At 34.3% G+C, this 16,592-nt stretch overlaps 1 long non-coding RNA gene across 1 annotated transcript in view; it reads left to right on the plus strand.

Moving 5' to 3' along the window:
* Nucleotides 1-4,286: 4,286 nt before the first annotated feature.
* Nucleotides 4,287-16,592, plus strand: part of LOC119237090 (uncharacterized) — a 28,202-nt gene continuing 15,896 nt past the window's right edge. Inside the window, exons 1-2 of the long non-coding RNA XR_005123189.2 lie at nt 4,287-4,533; nt 6,493-6,542. This is a non-coding gene — a long non-coding RNA (uncharacterized LOC119237090). The remainder of the gene's footprint in view (nt 4,534-6,492; nt 6,543-16,592) is intronic.

The following is a 16,592-nucleotide window of genomic DNA, read 5'->3' on the forward strand; positions in this document are numbered from 1 at the left end:
ACTTATATACTGTGCTAGGTAAGCTAATTATGTCTTTTACCACACTCATAATCCCATCCAGGCAATCATGTTTTTAAGTCATACAAACTTTATCACATATGTCACATCTAATGGATCTATGATTGGGCATCCCACCCAAAGAAAGTCAATCTCTCTCTTGTCTGCAACCTATAATAAGGTTATTATGAATTAACCCAAATTTATTAATCCAATCAGATATCCTTTCCTGGGAATTCTAACTAGAGAGAGTGGAAACTCTTAAGCGGAAAAATCTATAAAGGGGTAATTCATGAGCACTTATGGGAAAATTAAGTTATTTGAAGCAGAAGGGATGACTTATCATGAACTGGGTATGTGTTCCCCCAAAATTCATATTTGAAACACTACCCCCCCGATTGGAAAGGTATTAGGAGGTAGAGTCTCTGGGCAATAATTAGGATTTGATTAGGTCATACGGGTGGAGCCTACAAGGAAGGATCACTGAAGTAAAAAACAGAGAAGGAGACAGAGACCTCTTCCTCTGTTTTCCCCCATGTGAGGATACAAGGTCATGATGTCTGTCTGTAAACCAGGAAGTGGACTTTTACCAGACAAGGATATGTTAGCACTTTTGTCCTGGACTTGCCAGCACCCACATCTGTGAGAAATAAATGTCTGAAGCTCAAGCTACACAGTCCATGGTATTCTTTTATAGCAACCTGAGCTGACTAACGCAAATCAGCAGAAACTCAAAGTAGGTTTACAGATAAGAGGATAAGAATCAATCATCTAAAGAAAGAGTTGAAATATTCAGAAAGAAACCATGGAGAAAGATTGATTGGGAAGTTCATCCCTGAAATTTTCTTAAATGGTACCGACATTCTAAATTTAGTTCGGGTGAATATACACTGTTCTCTCTTTTCTTCTTTGCTGGTCCTATCACTTACTTTAACTTTCTCAATCTTGCAACTTAAGATTATCTCAAAACTCATCATCAGCATAAATAAATGGTTAAGAGGAAAAGAAATCGAATAGGACTCAAAATGCAATTTGCTGGTTTCTAATGGTGTAATCTCAAGCAAGTTTCTTAATGGTCAATGGCTCAGTTTCTCTCTCAATTCACTTAAGTCAACTATTGAGCTATAATTTACATAAAATAACATGCATCTTTTTAAAGGTATCGTTAGATGAGTTTGATGAAATGGATATAATCATGGAAACCACCACTACAATCAAAACGTAAAATAGAGTCAGGTGCTACATAACGATATTTCGGTCAACAGCACATCACTTCGACGATCGTGGTTCCTAGGTACACCCTATGTGTGAGTAGGCTATAGCATTTAGGTTTTTGTAATTATACTCTACGATGTTCCCAGGACAAAATTGCCTAACAGAACATTTCTCAGAACATATCCCCATCATTAGGAAACAGATCACTGTAATTCCTTCCTCCAAAAAGTGTCCTCATGTCATTTTCAGCCAATATCTCCCTATCTCTCCCACGGCACAGAAAATCTGGTTCAGACAAACAATGATGTTTTCTCTGTCAGTTACAATCATTTTCATTCCATATAAGTGCAATCTAACAGAATGTATTATCTTATATTCAGTTTAGACACTCAGAATAATAATTTTGAAATTTTTGCAAAATGCATGTTTCAGTAGTATATTCCTTTTTATTGCTAAGAAGTATTCCACTGTGTAGATATATGACAACTTGTTTAGTTGTGTGTTGATAGAAATTATGTTTTTGGTCTATCTTTTGGTGATTATTTTTAAAATGTTTCTCTGGATGTCTGTATATAAATCTTTTTAATGTAATTAATTTTTATTGGCATAATATTGGTTTATAATATCATCTGTTGCCACACCATATCCATCCCAGGCACCCATAATCCTCCATCACTGCCAATTGGGTACCCAGCTCACTTTGCTCCTCATCTTTCCCCTCTTCATTGGGTGGCCTTAATTTTGCAATAAGATTTCTAGGGTTTGTTTTGGCTAGGTTTTGTCTATTCCTTTGTTTTGTTTCTCTAGAATCCACATATGAGTGAAATCACCTGGTATTTGTCTCCTCTGTTTAAGTCTTTTTGTTGACAAGACTTCTTTTCATTTCTTTTGGTGTTAAATTCAGGAATGGAATTCTTAAATCATTCATGCTTTATATGGTGTAGAAGTTGCCAAACAACTCCAAAATGCTGATGTATGAGCTCCAGCTTGTCCACATACTTAGTAATGCTTAGTAGCATCAGTGCTTTCATTTTAATTATTCTAATAAGCAATGCATTCATCCCATTGTGCCTTAATTTTGCATTTCCCAGACAACTAATGATTTTAAGCATTTTCCATGTACATATTGGACATTTAATATAATTAGTGTTCTTGTTATTTTATAGTTGTGTAAATTTTTCTATATTTATTTGCTAAATTTATTAAGTATTTTAAGCTTTTGATGCCATTTTAAAATACAGAAGTTGAACATATATGTGTATATAGATAAACGTGTGTATATAGGTATGTAAATGTATATATGCTTTAGCTTTGCAATTTTTTATTGGTGGTATTTAGAAATACAATTGACTGGCATAGTGTGTTCTTCGCTGTTAAAAATTCACTAGTTTTCAGACCTTTCCATTTTTGAAATTTCTTACAATATTCTATTTACTCACATTAACTGATAATAAAGTTAGTTTGATTTCTTTTTTTCCATTCTGGTTTTATTTTATTTTATTTATTTTCTTATATTATTGTAGTGGCTGAACATCCAATAAAAAGTTGAATAAATGGAAAAGAGTAGACAATATTAATTATTATGAATGGGTATAGACTTTTTCAGACATTTTTTCTATATTAAGATGCCAATAACATTTTTGTTTAATAATGTTAATTGTGGGTCTCCCAGGCGGCGCAGCCGTTGAGCGCTGGGTTGCCAAGCTGCCCTCAGCCTCTGCAGCACCAGTTGGATCCCTGGCTGCTCCCCGGCCACCAGAGGAGGGTCCCACATGGCGCGCAGACCTCTCCTGCCGCCCGCTGCTCCCCTCAGCAGTGTACTTCGGTCCTTCTGCCTGCTCTGCTCCCCGCTCTGGCTCTGGTGAATTCTCTCACCCTCCCACGCTTCTGACTGTACCCAGTGCTTGTATAAATAAATAAATAAATAAATCTTTAAAAAAAACACACAATAATGTTAATTGTGAAATAACATTATTTAGTTTTTAAATATTAATTCAAACTTGAATAAGACTCTCTTGGTCATAATATGTTATCATTTTCATATATTGCTCTTTTTCTTTGCAAATATTTATTATGGGCTATTGTATCTTAGTTCATCAGAGATATTTGCTTGTCCTCTTCCTTTTTGTGATGTCTTCTGGTTTGGGTATCGAGATAATTCTGCCTTCATAAAAGTAGTTGGGAAGTGTTTCCTCTTACTCTGTTCGCTGAAAAGGCTTGTGAAGTTTGGGTGTCATTTCTTTCTTGAATGTTAAATTGACAGGTACAAACATCTGGGTCAGAGTTTTCTCTTTTGTTTGTGAAGAGAATTTTTATTATGAAAAATTTCTTTAATCTACATGTAACTATTTTAATTTTCTATTTTTTCTTATGCCAGTGGCTATGAGTATGACTCTGTAATTAATAAAATGTATTTCATAAAATGAGTTCTGTAATTCATAAAGTGAATTTGTTATAGCATACTCCTGATAAAGTAATTTAGAAGATTATGAGTTCATATATTATAGATACTTACAGCAGGATTTGAGCTAGGGAAAACACGCTCATGGACAACTGTTAGCTATTAAAATATGATGGGTTTTGTTATGCACTGAAGTAAGAGCAAAAGTACACAGAAAAGCCTATTATTCTAGTTAAATCCTGAGAAGTAATTTTTATAACAAAAAACAAAGAGTTATTTATATCTATTGAGTTTGTGACATGTCCCTGACTCATCAACAAATTGCATGTATAATATGCCAAATGGAATGCCAAATGAAAATTTTATTAGAAAATAATATTAAATTTTTAGAGACCATGTCAAACAAATTAATTGAAAGCTTCAAAGTCCTGTATAAGTAGATATTTAATGTGTCCTTTAGATTTCCTTTTCTTAATTTCTTAAAAGAGATATCAGTAAGCCATGGCATTTCACACATGATATATAGAGGACAAGGAATCGTATACTAAATGCTTAATAATAGCGCTTGATTCATGTGGAATTAAGAATGCTTTTGGTTACTATAGAGAAGCATATCCATGTGACATAGGAATTATGACATATCAATATATATAACCAGAAGTTTAGAGCAAGTGTGGCTGCAGTTGATTAATCCAAAAGTTCATTGATTTCTTCAAGTACCCAATTTCTTCCATTGTCCCCAAATTGTCATATCCCTCTTAAAACTGAATCCTAAATCTTTTCTTCCATGTTGAACAATTCTCCTCCCTTCAGTTTGATTGGGTCAGTGTTAAGAACTATGCCATCCTTGAGTAAATAACTGCCATCAAGAAAATACAATGCCCTGAATGGTTCAGACCTGAGCTCCCTAACAATCATTTGTAAGTATGATGCTGTTACCATGATTGACTTAGAGGAAAACAGGGTCTCCTGCTGGAGTTGGAATCAATTCCCTAAATTATATTGCAGCTACACAATGGGACAAAGGTGCAGTGGATGTTGTGGTATCGTTTACAATATGTATTATCTTTTATCCTACTATGGCAGACTGCTCTCCACCCCCTTCCATTGTCTCCTTCTTTCTCAAGAGAATACTCAGATTTTGAGACACATTCATGGTCATTTCACATAGGTAGTCTATTTTCCAGGCTAACACACAGTTACCTCTGTCCATATGGTTCATTTCTGGTCAGAGAAATAACATGTGTAACTTTCAGGATATGTCCTTAAATAGGGAACACTTTCTCTTTTGCCTCTCTTCCTAAATTTGGTGACTGCAGCTCCAGTGACCGTCTGGACACTACTGGAGGAGTCTAGATCTCTGATGATCATTGAGCTCACAACCAACCCTGGATCTCTTAACTCCAGACTTCATTGTCACAAGGGATAGAAATCAATTTATATGCTATTTCAACTATTATTTCAAATAATTAGGCATATATAAATCTGATCTTAATGTATTCTTAACTAGATTTTCAAAAACTAATGTCTGAATTATATTACTAGACCCTTTAAAAAACTCATACTAATAGTATATATTGGTTGGAGCCAATATTTGAGGGTGTGCAACCCCAAACTACATTTTTAGTTCAGTAGCTTCTAATAGCTCCTTTAACATGGAAAAAAAAAAAAGTCTAACTTTCTTTAGGCAAACACCTGCAAGCTATTATCTCCTAAATCTTTCCTGAATGCAAGATATATGTTAGCCTATATTTATTGATATAACAATACTTGCAAAAACTACAAAACACAAACTATATAAATAGGACCTTTTTCTGTTATCAAACATGAATGATAGCTATAGGAAATCAGTGAGTCCCATTTATTTACTCTGTTCACTCCTTCGCACTGTGTTCTTCCAGACTCGTTCATCAACTTCACTATAGGTTTATCTCAGTTTCTATTTTTGGCACCTCTGAGATACTGATTTTTTTTGTTTGTTTGTTTGTCTGCTCATCTCCCCCAAACCCCCAAACCACTCAGTCCCTCTGGGAATTCTCAGACTAGAGAAATCCATCTTCCACTCTCACTAAAACATTTATTTGGGGACTAACATAGCTGATCCTTATCTTTGAAAGTTAGAAAATTCAGCCACTTTGACCGCACCTCGGGGATGAGCTAGGTCTCCAAGTTTACCGTAATAGAAAACTACCTAGAATACTTTCGTGGAAGATGTTCAGTTAATCACAAAGGCTCTCCGCAGAAATCTAGGTCCCTTAGAGGGGAAGCAAAGTCTTGAGCTAAACTTTACGATGGATGCACGTTCCTAGGAGGGAGGGTAAGGAGACCGTGCCCCTCTTGCAGCCTGGCTGCGTGGCTGCCTGCGGAGCAGCAGTGCGGGAGCATCGAGCATCGGTGCAGAGCCTTTTCCCGGAGTAATGCTCTGCACTGGTCGGGGCTTTGTCTTTATTCACAACACATTCATGTGTCTCAGCAGGGGGGGACTGCACAGTTGCCTGCCAGTCTGTCCTCTTTGACTGTCCGCTGAATGAGCCGAATGGTAACTGTCCATTAGTAGTGAGTGAGTGAGTGAGTGAGAGAGAGAGAGAGAGACAGAGGGGGAGGCACAGAGAGACAGGGGAAGAAAGACCACGCAAAAAGGAGGGAGAGAGAGAGAGGAGGGGGTGAAGGATGCTCTCCAGCACGCTCACATGTTAGGTCTGTGCAAAGGCAGAGGCTGCAGCATCAGCACCAGCAAGCTTTCCGGCAGAGATTCTAACTATTGCCCACGAACACCGCGGTCAGGACGACTTTGAAGAGGCAATTTATTACTTATGCATAGAACACTCCTGCTCTGCAAAAACTGGGAGTGCAAACACCCCTTGTTCTCTAATTTATAGACTTGCATCTTTCCGACACTCCACACTGTCAAGACGCTCCTCTACTACAGGTAAGATGCAGTTAAGATTGATCTATTTGTGACATCATTGTAGTTGCACATACTTAATTACTGATCACTTTTAATATAATGCCTGGTTTATGTGGACCTGCTTTTCTTGCTTGATTATTAGTCTCTCCTCAAATAAATAATTTTCTTAAAGAAAAACTGCAATTAAATTCAGGAATAACTACTAATTCTTTTCTAAGAGGAATATATGTGATTGTTTTCATTTCCATGAGCTCTGAGTTCATAGTTAAGAACTTGATCTCAAACTGTGATCTAAGAGGCCATTCACTATACACACACACACACACACACACACACACATATATAATTTCTAATTGTACCAAATTATTTGCTATCATTTGTCTATAAGATGTAATTCATCCCTGGCTACAGTGTTATGCTGCATATGTGCTTTGTAATTTTTTTTAAACTATTATAGTTTGGGGAACCAATGATGAGGCATATTACTTGTAGAGTTTGATCAGATCATTACAGGGTAGGGGTAATTTACTTATTCAGTGCATGTGCTATGATAACCTTACAGAGAAGGCACTGGTGTGAACATATATCATGAACAAATGTGAAGTGATATTAAGTGAAAATGCAAGGAAGTTCATAAAATATCAGTCTCAAGTTTGTTCTTTAATTAAAATTTACCTTTGTTTTCATAACTCTTTTTTCTATCTTTACCTATCATTTTTTAAAATAAGATTAGTTCTTAGATGAGGTCAAGTCATCTCAATGTTGCTGATATTGATGAGAAAACTGTAACCACAGAAACATATTGAGGATGTGCTATGTGTACCTAGAGAGACTATAGGAGTGATATTATCAACAGGTTTGTAAAATTTTGCTCTGTTAAGTTTTGACAAGGACATTTTAGAGTGCTAACCCCTTGTAACTTGGATTACATTCTGCTGTCCCATTCAGGGTCCACATAATTTCGAAGTCTAATTGCATTGCTGCTTATGGTCTGAACTATAAGAACTAGACAATCTTAATAATAAAGATACTTTACTTGACATATTAACTTAAACTAACCCCAATCAATACATATGTTCTCTATCTTTGTTGATACATGAAGTTCTTTCTATTATTTGCATACTATATTAGTCGATCATGATCAATTCCCTGACATCCAGTATTTAAATACTAGTAATCTGGAACAATTACATTGATATGTAGTTACTGGTTTTAACTCTTACTTACAATAAAATATGTAGCATAAGATTAAAGGAAATCTTAGAAGAACACATGTGTTACAGTAAAATATTGTGAAAATAGAAGCATTTGCATGCAAAATACATAATTCATTGGAAGACTTGTGATTCTTGTTCCTGTGGACAACTTTTTTCATTTTCGAATTTCACTTACAAAAGGTTTAAATCCCAGGGGAGTGTATGTAAAATATTCAATTGACTGAGAATCTGAAAATTAAGGGAGAAAAGTATTATTACTACAGTGACATTTCTAGGACTATTGGGAAGTTGGTAACCGGCATGAATGTAAATAATCCCTTTTAAAGTTTGTCCTAAAGTGCACTACAAAAAAAAAAAAAAAATCAAGAAAAGTTGATGTACAATATCACAGAAGAAAGTGAATGATGACAAAGTAGAGAGGAGGTTTACAGTTTTAAAGGGCAGAATATTTTCAGTAAACAGAGTAAATGCTATACTCCTTTTATGACTGGCATGGGAAAAAAAATACCAACTTTCAAGAATACCAACTCACAGACATGAACGAAATACTAATGGCTAAATATCTGGTTGAAAAATAACTGTTCTTTTTACTTACTTAGTTATAAGGTTACTAAAATTTTATCTTTGCTTAAAGATTTGTGCTGCTAAAGTTAGAAAAGTTTCTTGGACAGTACTTAGATTTTTATAAGTTTGTTAATATGTATTTATCTGAGTATTTATCTGAGCCACCTAACTCTGGGGAGTTTTCTTTCTGAGGAATGCAAATATTCAATGATGCACAGGCTTTTGTTTTGGATTTTTCTGTATTAGTTTTAAAATTACAAAGTTAGTTTTAAAATTGAAATTACCCCACATTGTTTATCCCACTCATCAATTTTTTCCCAGTTTTTTCCCAATTTTTTCCTAGCAACGTGGTCTAGATTTCCTTATTCGATATATTATAAAAGAAACTTCACTATGTTTACCTACATCAGAGCAGGATGCATGATACATGACTTCTAAAAATTCAGTGTCATGTTCATTTTGTCTTCATTTCCCCCAATCCTCTAGCTTTTCCAACCACGTAAGAACTTTTAATTTGTCTAATAAGAATAAACTAAAATTAACATTATTTTCAGGATCCTGGAATTTTAAACTATTTTAGAAAGTAACTTTGTTTTAATTATGGGAATAATCACCCTATTAATAACACCTTTAAATAATTATCCCAAATTTGCCAAAAACATATTGGCAGGAATGTGTTCCTGTTCTCAGCTTGAAGCTTTATAGCTTCAAATTTCTAATGAGAAAGTTTAGAAAAAGTTTCCTTCCAATAACATTTTATGTTGCGCTAGATGACAAGTTGGCTGTCTATCTGGATCTTTAGCTATTTGAGATTAGATTACAGAGTCATAATTACATTATTTGTGACATTATTTGTGAGTTTGAATGTGTCATGGAATCTACTAGCTAAGACAGCATATGGCTAAGTTAGTTTAGAGGCTTTAGCTACTATAACAATAGTCAAAAAATTGAAGTTTATTTCCTTGTTACCTGACAGGAGTTTAAACTCTGTTTTCAATATGTATATTACATCAACTGTTTATAACTTATGGAATAAATTCTGTTTTCATTGATGTGACAAGGATCTATTGAAATGCCCCCTCTTGATTTTCTATAGGAATTTTGTTTTGATGGTTTTGAAATATCATATGAATCTTTCCCTTCGAATGGTTTCTCTGAACTTACAAATCAAAAATACAAAAATAGAACATAATTCCAAGCCTTTTGCATGATGGCTCTTATATTGAAGTACAAATAGAAAGAGCTACAATTAAAACATCCTGAACTAACAAGCAAGAATATAGAATGAGAGATCTCCAGCTAGTTTTCTGTTTCAGTTACTTGACTTCAGAATATTCTCAGACTATGGGGTGTGTCCTGGATATCCAAGATTCCTGTTGTTCCCAGTGATATGGTAGAAATAAGAAGTAACATCTTCCTTCTATACCCACAAGTGCAGGTTAAGTATTGAACCTCAGGAAGAAAATTTTTGGACTAAAATAATTGTTGTAAACTATAAGAGACTATTCAAACAAGTTAAAAAAAATCATAGTTGTAAAATGCTGGTTGACTATTTTGAAGTCAATTATTTGTCTAAGTTTTAAAGGTCTTTTAACAGAAGCCTGAAAGTAGCTGTCAGCAACCAATACAAAAAGGAATTTGATCTGTATTTTTTTACCAAATAATAATACTTTGGTGCACATATTATACAACTAACTTTAAAAATATAGTAACAGGTGTGCTCTGCTTCAAGGAGTGCTGGTATAGGAAAAAATATTCAATAAAAATGCTAAAACATAAGATGAATTATTAGTTTTAAAAGTGTTTATCCCTAAACCTAGCAAAAATACTTTTTTGAAGATCAAGTCTGTTTAAATACATTCAAGGCCATTAATATAACACAAAAATTATTGTTTCCATACTTCTTTAGCAACCTAACCACCAGGAAGTGAAGTGGATTTGCAGTGACAACTAGATGTATACGCATGAACTCTCAAATGGAAAAATTCTAATTTTAAAATAAAGTGTCCATTCATTTCCTTTCCTAGAACTGTGTCCATGCAAGATAGCAAACCAGTTTAGAATATTCAGTAATTCAGATGTTATATAATGCAGTGTATATGACAAGGGAAATGGACTTGCAAATATGGAGAAAGGTTAAATTGTTCACTTTGTAGTGTAAGAAAAGTCAGGGATTAAAGAGTTTTCCATACATGAACTTTCTTTATCAGATTAAAGGGTTTCTGACATTTTAGAAGAGTTCTTTTCAAATTAGCTCCCAGTGTTTTTCTTTAATCTGCACAGGCAAATATTACAAGCTTGAAGGTTACTCTTAGAAGGTAACATATTCCAATTAATTAGTTTCTGCTGATGGATACATACATTGTAAATATAAACCATAGGGTTCCAATAGGGAGAGTAATTCAAATTTTGCAAGAGAACACTGGAATCTACATTCTCTTTTAAGTCTTATAAGAAAACATACCAACCATTAGGCAATTATTTAATGAAGGCAAACTTCTAGTTGTGATTAAAAGAGATTATATTAGCACTTCAAAAGAGTATGTATTGCTTAATCTATGTTTAATAAACACAAAATATGACTTGGGGTTCTTGAAAATTGATACTATTCCTAAATTACTTTACTTTCATGGAATGCGAATACTCATTGATTTTTTCACAGAAAATATAGAAGTAGATTGTCATATAATTCAATTTGGTATTATTTTGTTCAAGAAGTAATCAGAACATTTAATTGTATGAGTAAAGGAAAGACATCTGACTAGCACTTTAGCAAGATGAATTCAGTTTGTAATACCATTTTATGCCCGTTTGCTACAACATATCCCTAATCATATTTTCATCATCTGGAACACCTATAGAATGTTATCACCACATCTTCTTTTTTTGAAACCTACAGTTTCTAAATGATCTATCATTTCCAACTGAAAACATGTGGTAAGTCCAGATGTTCCAACACAATCTCTCCCAAAGGCTTACAGTTACAGGTTGACTCAAGTATGGCTATGTATAAATATACACATCAGATCCCTAATTTAAAATTAGAACACAGGCTGTGAAGTGCATAAAAATGGTAAAAGACCACAGTTGGTTGTATAAATCCCTTGTTTAAATGAAAATGTGCTTTCTGCCCCTTCACTGTACATCTGATAGAATCAATAAGATCTTAACATTTATTAAAATATTTGTAGAAGAATAGATAATATGTAAGGCAGTACTATCTGAATGAGAGGTATGATATATGAAGTAACCCTATTTAAATAAATATAGATGGGAATCATTGGTCCTGTTGGGAAATTCCAAGGTTTTAAGGTTTAAATAGTTCATTCTTCTAGTAATTTATAGTGATTAAGGCATAAGGAAGTTGATTATAGAAATAATAACTTGATTTCCTAGCAGTTTATTCAAACCTTAAACTAACAAGAAGAAATCAGAAAGAGAACAACTTTCCCTAAGGAAAGCAAGCATTTGCTAACTAAAAGTATTTATGATACTTTGCTGGCTAATTTATCCAGACAGATAAAACAAAAACAAGTGGTCCATAATAGAACAATAGTGAAAATAGCAGACAGATTTATGAAGCACAAGACAACTCTCTTGGGACTTCCCCATAGTTGAGTTCTTTAAGAGTCTGCATTTCGTTGCTCTATTTTTTCCTTTATCTTTCTCTCCTCCTTTAATAGTTACATTTCCAAGAGTCTAAACAAGAATAAGAAAACCTACTTTCAGCATTTTCTTAGTTCAAATTATTATGCATATTATAATCAATTAGCTCTCCCTTACCATTCCATAACTTTTCTTCTAGCCAAAGCACTCTCACCAACCCCAAACTGTAAATTTGACTTGAGCAAGAAAAACTGCCCGATGAGTGATTGGTACTTGGTGTCAGTTTCCACCTATGTGAGAAAGGTAATAGACTGCCTGGGTGAGGGTCTGGAGATATGAAGCAAAGTCTTCCCTGTTTTAAATTTACCTTAGGTCACTCTTTAGCTCACTCTATTTAAATTAGTGGCAAGCATGCCTTACAAAGATGGGGGAAAATAATAGAGCCTGCTGCAAACTTCCATGACAAGATTAGGAGCTTATGGCTATTGATATAAAATAGTCTTCATATTTTCTAATACTGTGGTTCAAAGGGGGAGAAGAAACCAAACATTTAATTAACTGCTCCAACTTTCTAAACACCAGATTGAATATGTCTGGTCAAGTAGTAATTAGAAAAATATTGTCAGATCAAAGGGACCTTCTATAACTAATGATTACTACTATTGCTTCTGATGTTGCTACTGCTAATATTGATTGAATACTTTACCATATGCCACTTTAGACATCTCATATGCATTATCTGATTATAAAACTGAATGAAGTTAAAATTAGCATTACTGTTTAAAAATGGTAAAATAGACTTGTTTAGGTAAACTATTTTAGGTAATTAGAATTGAATGATACTTCTATGTGTCTTCCAAAACCTATAACCACTTGGATTTTGTATCTACTATTTTACTCAAGTAATCTGCATACTATTTATTGGGAGTTAACAAGATAAACAGCCAGTAGAAAGAAAAGAAGCAAACATTAAAATATAAATGTAAGGCGTTTTCCAAATTTGCAACTACTTAAGCAATTCAGTAATCAATCCTCTGAGAAGCTATACTCATTTCTATTTTCTCTTTATTTATTTCTGTCTATTTATTTTACAAGTCTGCAATATATTCTTCCTACAAATGCTGAAACTGAACTGAGTGCAATTTTCTTTTTCATTCTCAGAATTTATGAAGTAGTTATTTTCAACCAAATTGTCTAAATCATGGACATGTCAAAACATCAGTGCTATATCCTGTCATAAAAATGTGAATAGGTTCTTCTTATTGTGGCTTATTGCCTCTAGCTAAAAACAGTGGATCTGCTTGCTATATTTAAGTCAGGCTGATTCATTGGTCAAAGAGTATTCCCTCAAACATTCATATTTTGAAAGTGGTATCTGTGCAATGAGATTGAAACAATTTATTTGCTATATTTTTACAGTATGGGTCAAAGTAACCTAGTGATTGTCAATCTTAACTTCAGATATTTCCAACTGAATCCCTTTGCAAATCAAAAATATTTACCCCTTTTCAAATCATTTAAAAATTATGTATGATATAGAATCTGCAGATACTTCAAATACTTAAACTACAATATATAATGCATTGTAGTCATACTTACAGTAGACTTTATGATGTTTTTATGGAAAGTCTCCAAACACATGCCTAACTAGTCCCTAATTTAAATCTGACAATCTACAGCCAATTCTACTTAAAATAGTGAAGATCACATCTTACAGACCTTCATTCCACATAAACTTTCCTTATACTTAGTGTAGAAATCCTTGCTTTGTGTGTCTATGTCTTTGAGGTTTTTTTCTTTCATTTAAATACATTGGTAGATGATCATCTCCAAAGAGAAACTCTAAGATTTACTGATTTGCTTGCTCAGAATGAAGTTCAAAGGTGATTATAAATATCTCCATATGGCAAAATACAGATTTGTCTACATCTATCAAAGCTCAAAATAGTAAGAGGATTATAAAAGATGACAAAGAACTGTAAAGATTTAAAGTTAATTCCTAACTTTCTTAAACTTGCTGAAACTACATTTAGAGTGAATCAATATCATAAAACTGTATAAGACTTTCTTGCACTAAATTGTTTTAATCATGCACCAATTACCTGTTTCAGGGATTATTAAGAATGAGTCTTAAATTGTACATATTTAGCTTTCTTTCATCTTTATTGGTGTGCAAGTTTATTATAGTTCAGCCCTTCATGATCATTATTATCAGAATTCTTTGATGGTAGGAATGTTTGAAGGATATATAGTCTGGTTAAGTATGTGACTCCTGAGAATCTACACTTTCCTGACAAAACTAGATGAAACATTACGAGCTCCTAAATTTTGATGCTATTTTGACAAAGTGAAAGGAACCACATTTCTCAGCTGTCATCATGTTAAGAAATAGGATCCAGTTGGGTTATCTATAGATTTCCCACACCATACTTTTGACTTTCAAGATAAGCATGCTGGCCAGCAGCTGGAGATATGGTTTCTGCCCAGATTTAGCAACTTTGTAGATTAAGGGTATAGTACTAGCATGTGGTTAAGATTTGTGTATGTCATTGAGTCTGCTGAATATTGACTTAAAATGTGGCTCCAGCAACCAATGATAAACAATAAAATAAAGTAGTTTAGATTATGTACCAAAGTAAAAATAAATATTCATGATCCCATTCAACTATATAGAAATGACTGAAAACATACACAAAAGGGAGGAACAGACAATGCTTGCTTATATAGAAGAATTCCATATAATGTATATAATTCTCCATTCCAAAGGTAAAGGGGGTATATAACTCCCACTCCTTAAGTGTTAAGTGTTGGATGTTCTTACTGACTTCCTTCTATAGACTATAGTATGGGAAATGGTAGGGGCAAGAGGAATTTTATAGTAGAGAAGTTTGATACACACAATTTCAGCTATGGTTAAGGTCACATCAACACCATCAACGAAAAAAATCTAGAATTTTTTGAATAAGGAAAAACTATTTTAAAAGGCTGGTAAAATAGGGAAGACACTCCAATCACAGAAATCTGCAAGTGCCTCAAAATTAAACTACACAAGACTTTTCTTTTATAGAATAAAAAAGAATAAGTGAAATTGGTTGTTACAGGCTGAATTATGTTCCTTCCCAATTCATATCTTGAAGTCCTAGCCCCCAGTAGCTCAAAGTGTGACTACAGTTGGATTGAGGTCTTTGAAAAGTAATGAAAGTTCAATTAGAACAAATGGATGGACCCTAATCCAGCTGGATTGACACACTAAGAGATACCAGGGATGCACACGTGTGAGGACACAGTAAGAGGATGACCATCTGCCAGCTATGGAAAGAAGTCTCAGAAGAATCCAAACCTGCCAACACCTTGATCTTGGGTATCTAACATCCAGCAACATGAGAAAATTAGTTTCTATTGTTTAAGCCACCCAGTCTGTGGTGTTTTGTTATGGTAGCCCTATCAAATGCTGTATTGTGAAAATGAAGGGAAATAATGACTAGTGTGGTTTGATAGATGGATCTCACTGTGAACAGCCAATTTTCAGAATAAGCTGATAAGGGATCCATGTTCTTCATTTGAATGTTTGCTCAAAGTTGGGGGTAAGCAACGTTGAAGGGTCTACAGAGGAAAGGATCCTGAGAAAACTGGTCAAGACAAAGCAGAGGGTAAGAAGGGGGTGACTGTGAATGCTCCATCAGATGATAAGTTAAGCTGATAGTACATAGCCTTGGTATGGTGGGATTAGAAAAACACTTTACCTTTGTTTTTTTCTTCCCCAAAATCCATAACCTCAGACAAATTCCAATTGAAGATATTGTACAAAATATGGTTAAGATGTTAGTAATAGGGAAAACTGGCTGTAGGTTATATGGTAATTCTATGTACAATCTTTAGAACATTTCTGAAAATCTTAATCTATTCTAAATCTAAAAATTTACTTAAAATGACAAGTAAAAACAAAGAATCTTAGCAATAGTGTATTTCAAACAATGGGATAACACAAATCCACCATTAAAATGTTCACATCAGTCTTGAAATATGTCTGTGTCTGTTATAGAACATGATATAACCACCACTTTAGAAAATCATGGCTTTCGGCCTACCCTGGTGGCGCAGCGGTTGAGTGCTGGGTTGCGAAGCTGCCAGCAGCCTCTGCAGTGCCGGCTCGATCCCCAGCTGCCAGGTGAGAGTCCCACATGGCACGCAGACCTCTCCTGCCGCCTGCTGCTCCCTTCAGCAGTGTACTTCATCAGTCTGCCTGTTCTGCTCTCTGCTCTGGCTCTGGTGCATTCTCTCACCCTCCCACACTTCTGACTGTACCCAGTGCTTGTATAAATAAATAAATAAATCTTTAAAAAAAAAAATCATGGCTTTGGTGGAAAAACAATTCATTTCTGTATTTACTGAATTTGATGGAGGTAATCTTTATCTGCTTCATGCAAAGTATCAGACAAGAAAGAAATTAGAATGCTAACTCATAGGCATCTTTTCCCCCAAGTCTAAAAACAATTTCATTTGGTCTAGTTGGAATTACTCCAACAACTATGTCTTTATTATCCTAACAACCATGGTGTTCAGGTTTTTATGGACTGGGTCTGTTGATGAGCTCAGTGCTATGGTTCCTTCCATCTCCACTTCATCCACTACTCTACTAATTTAGAATACTATTTTTGAAATCATAATATACAATACAGTATAG

This window comes from Talpa occidentalis, unplaced genomic scaffold (assembly GCF_014898055.3).
Source record: "Talpa occidentalis isolate TD23 unplaced genomic scaffold, MPIMG_talOcc4v2.1 talOcc4.9, whole genome shotgun sequence".
NCBI classification, from domain to species: Eukaryota; Metazoa; Chordata; class Mammalia; order Eulipotyphla; family Talpidae; genus Talpa; species Talpa occidentalis.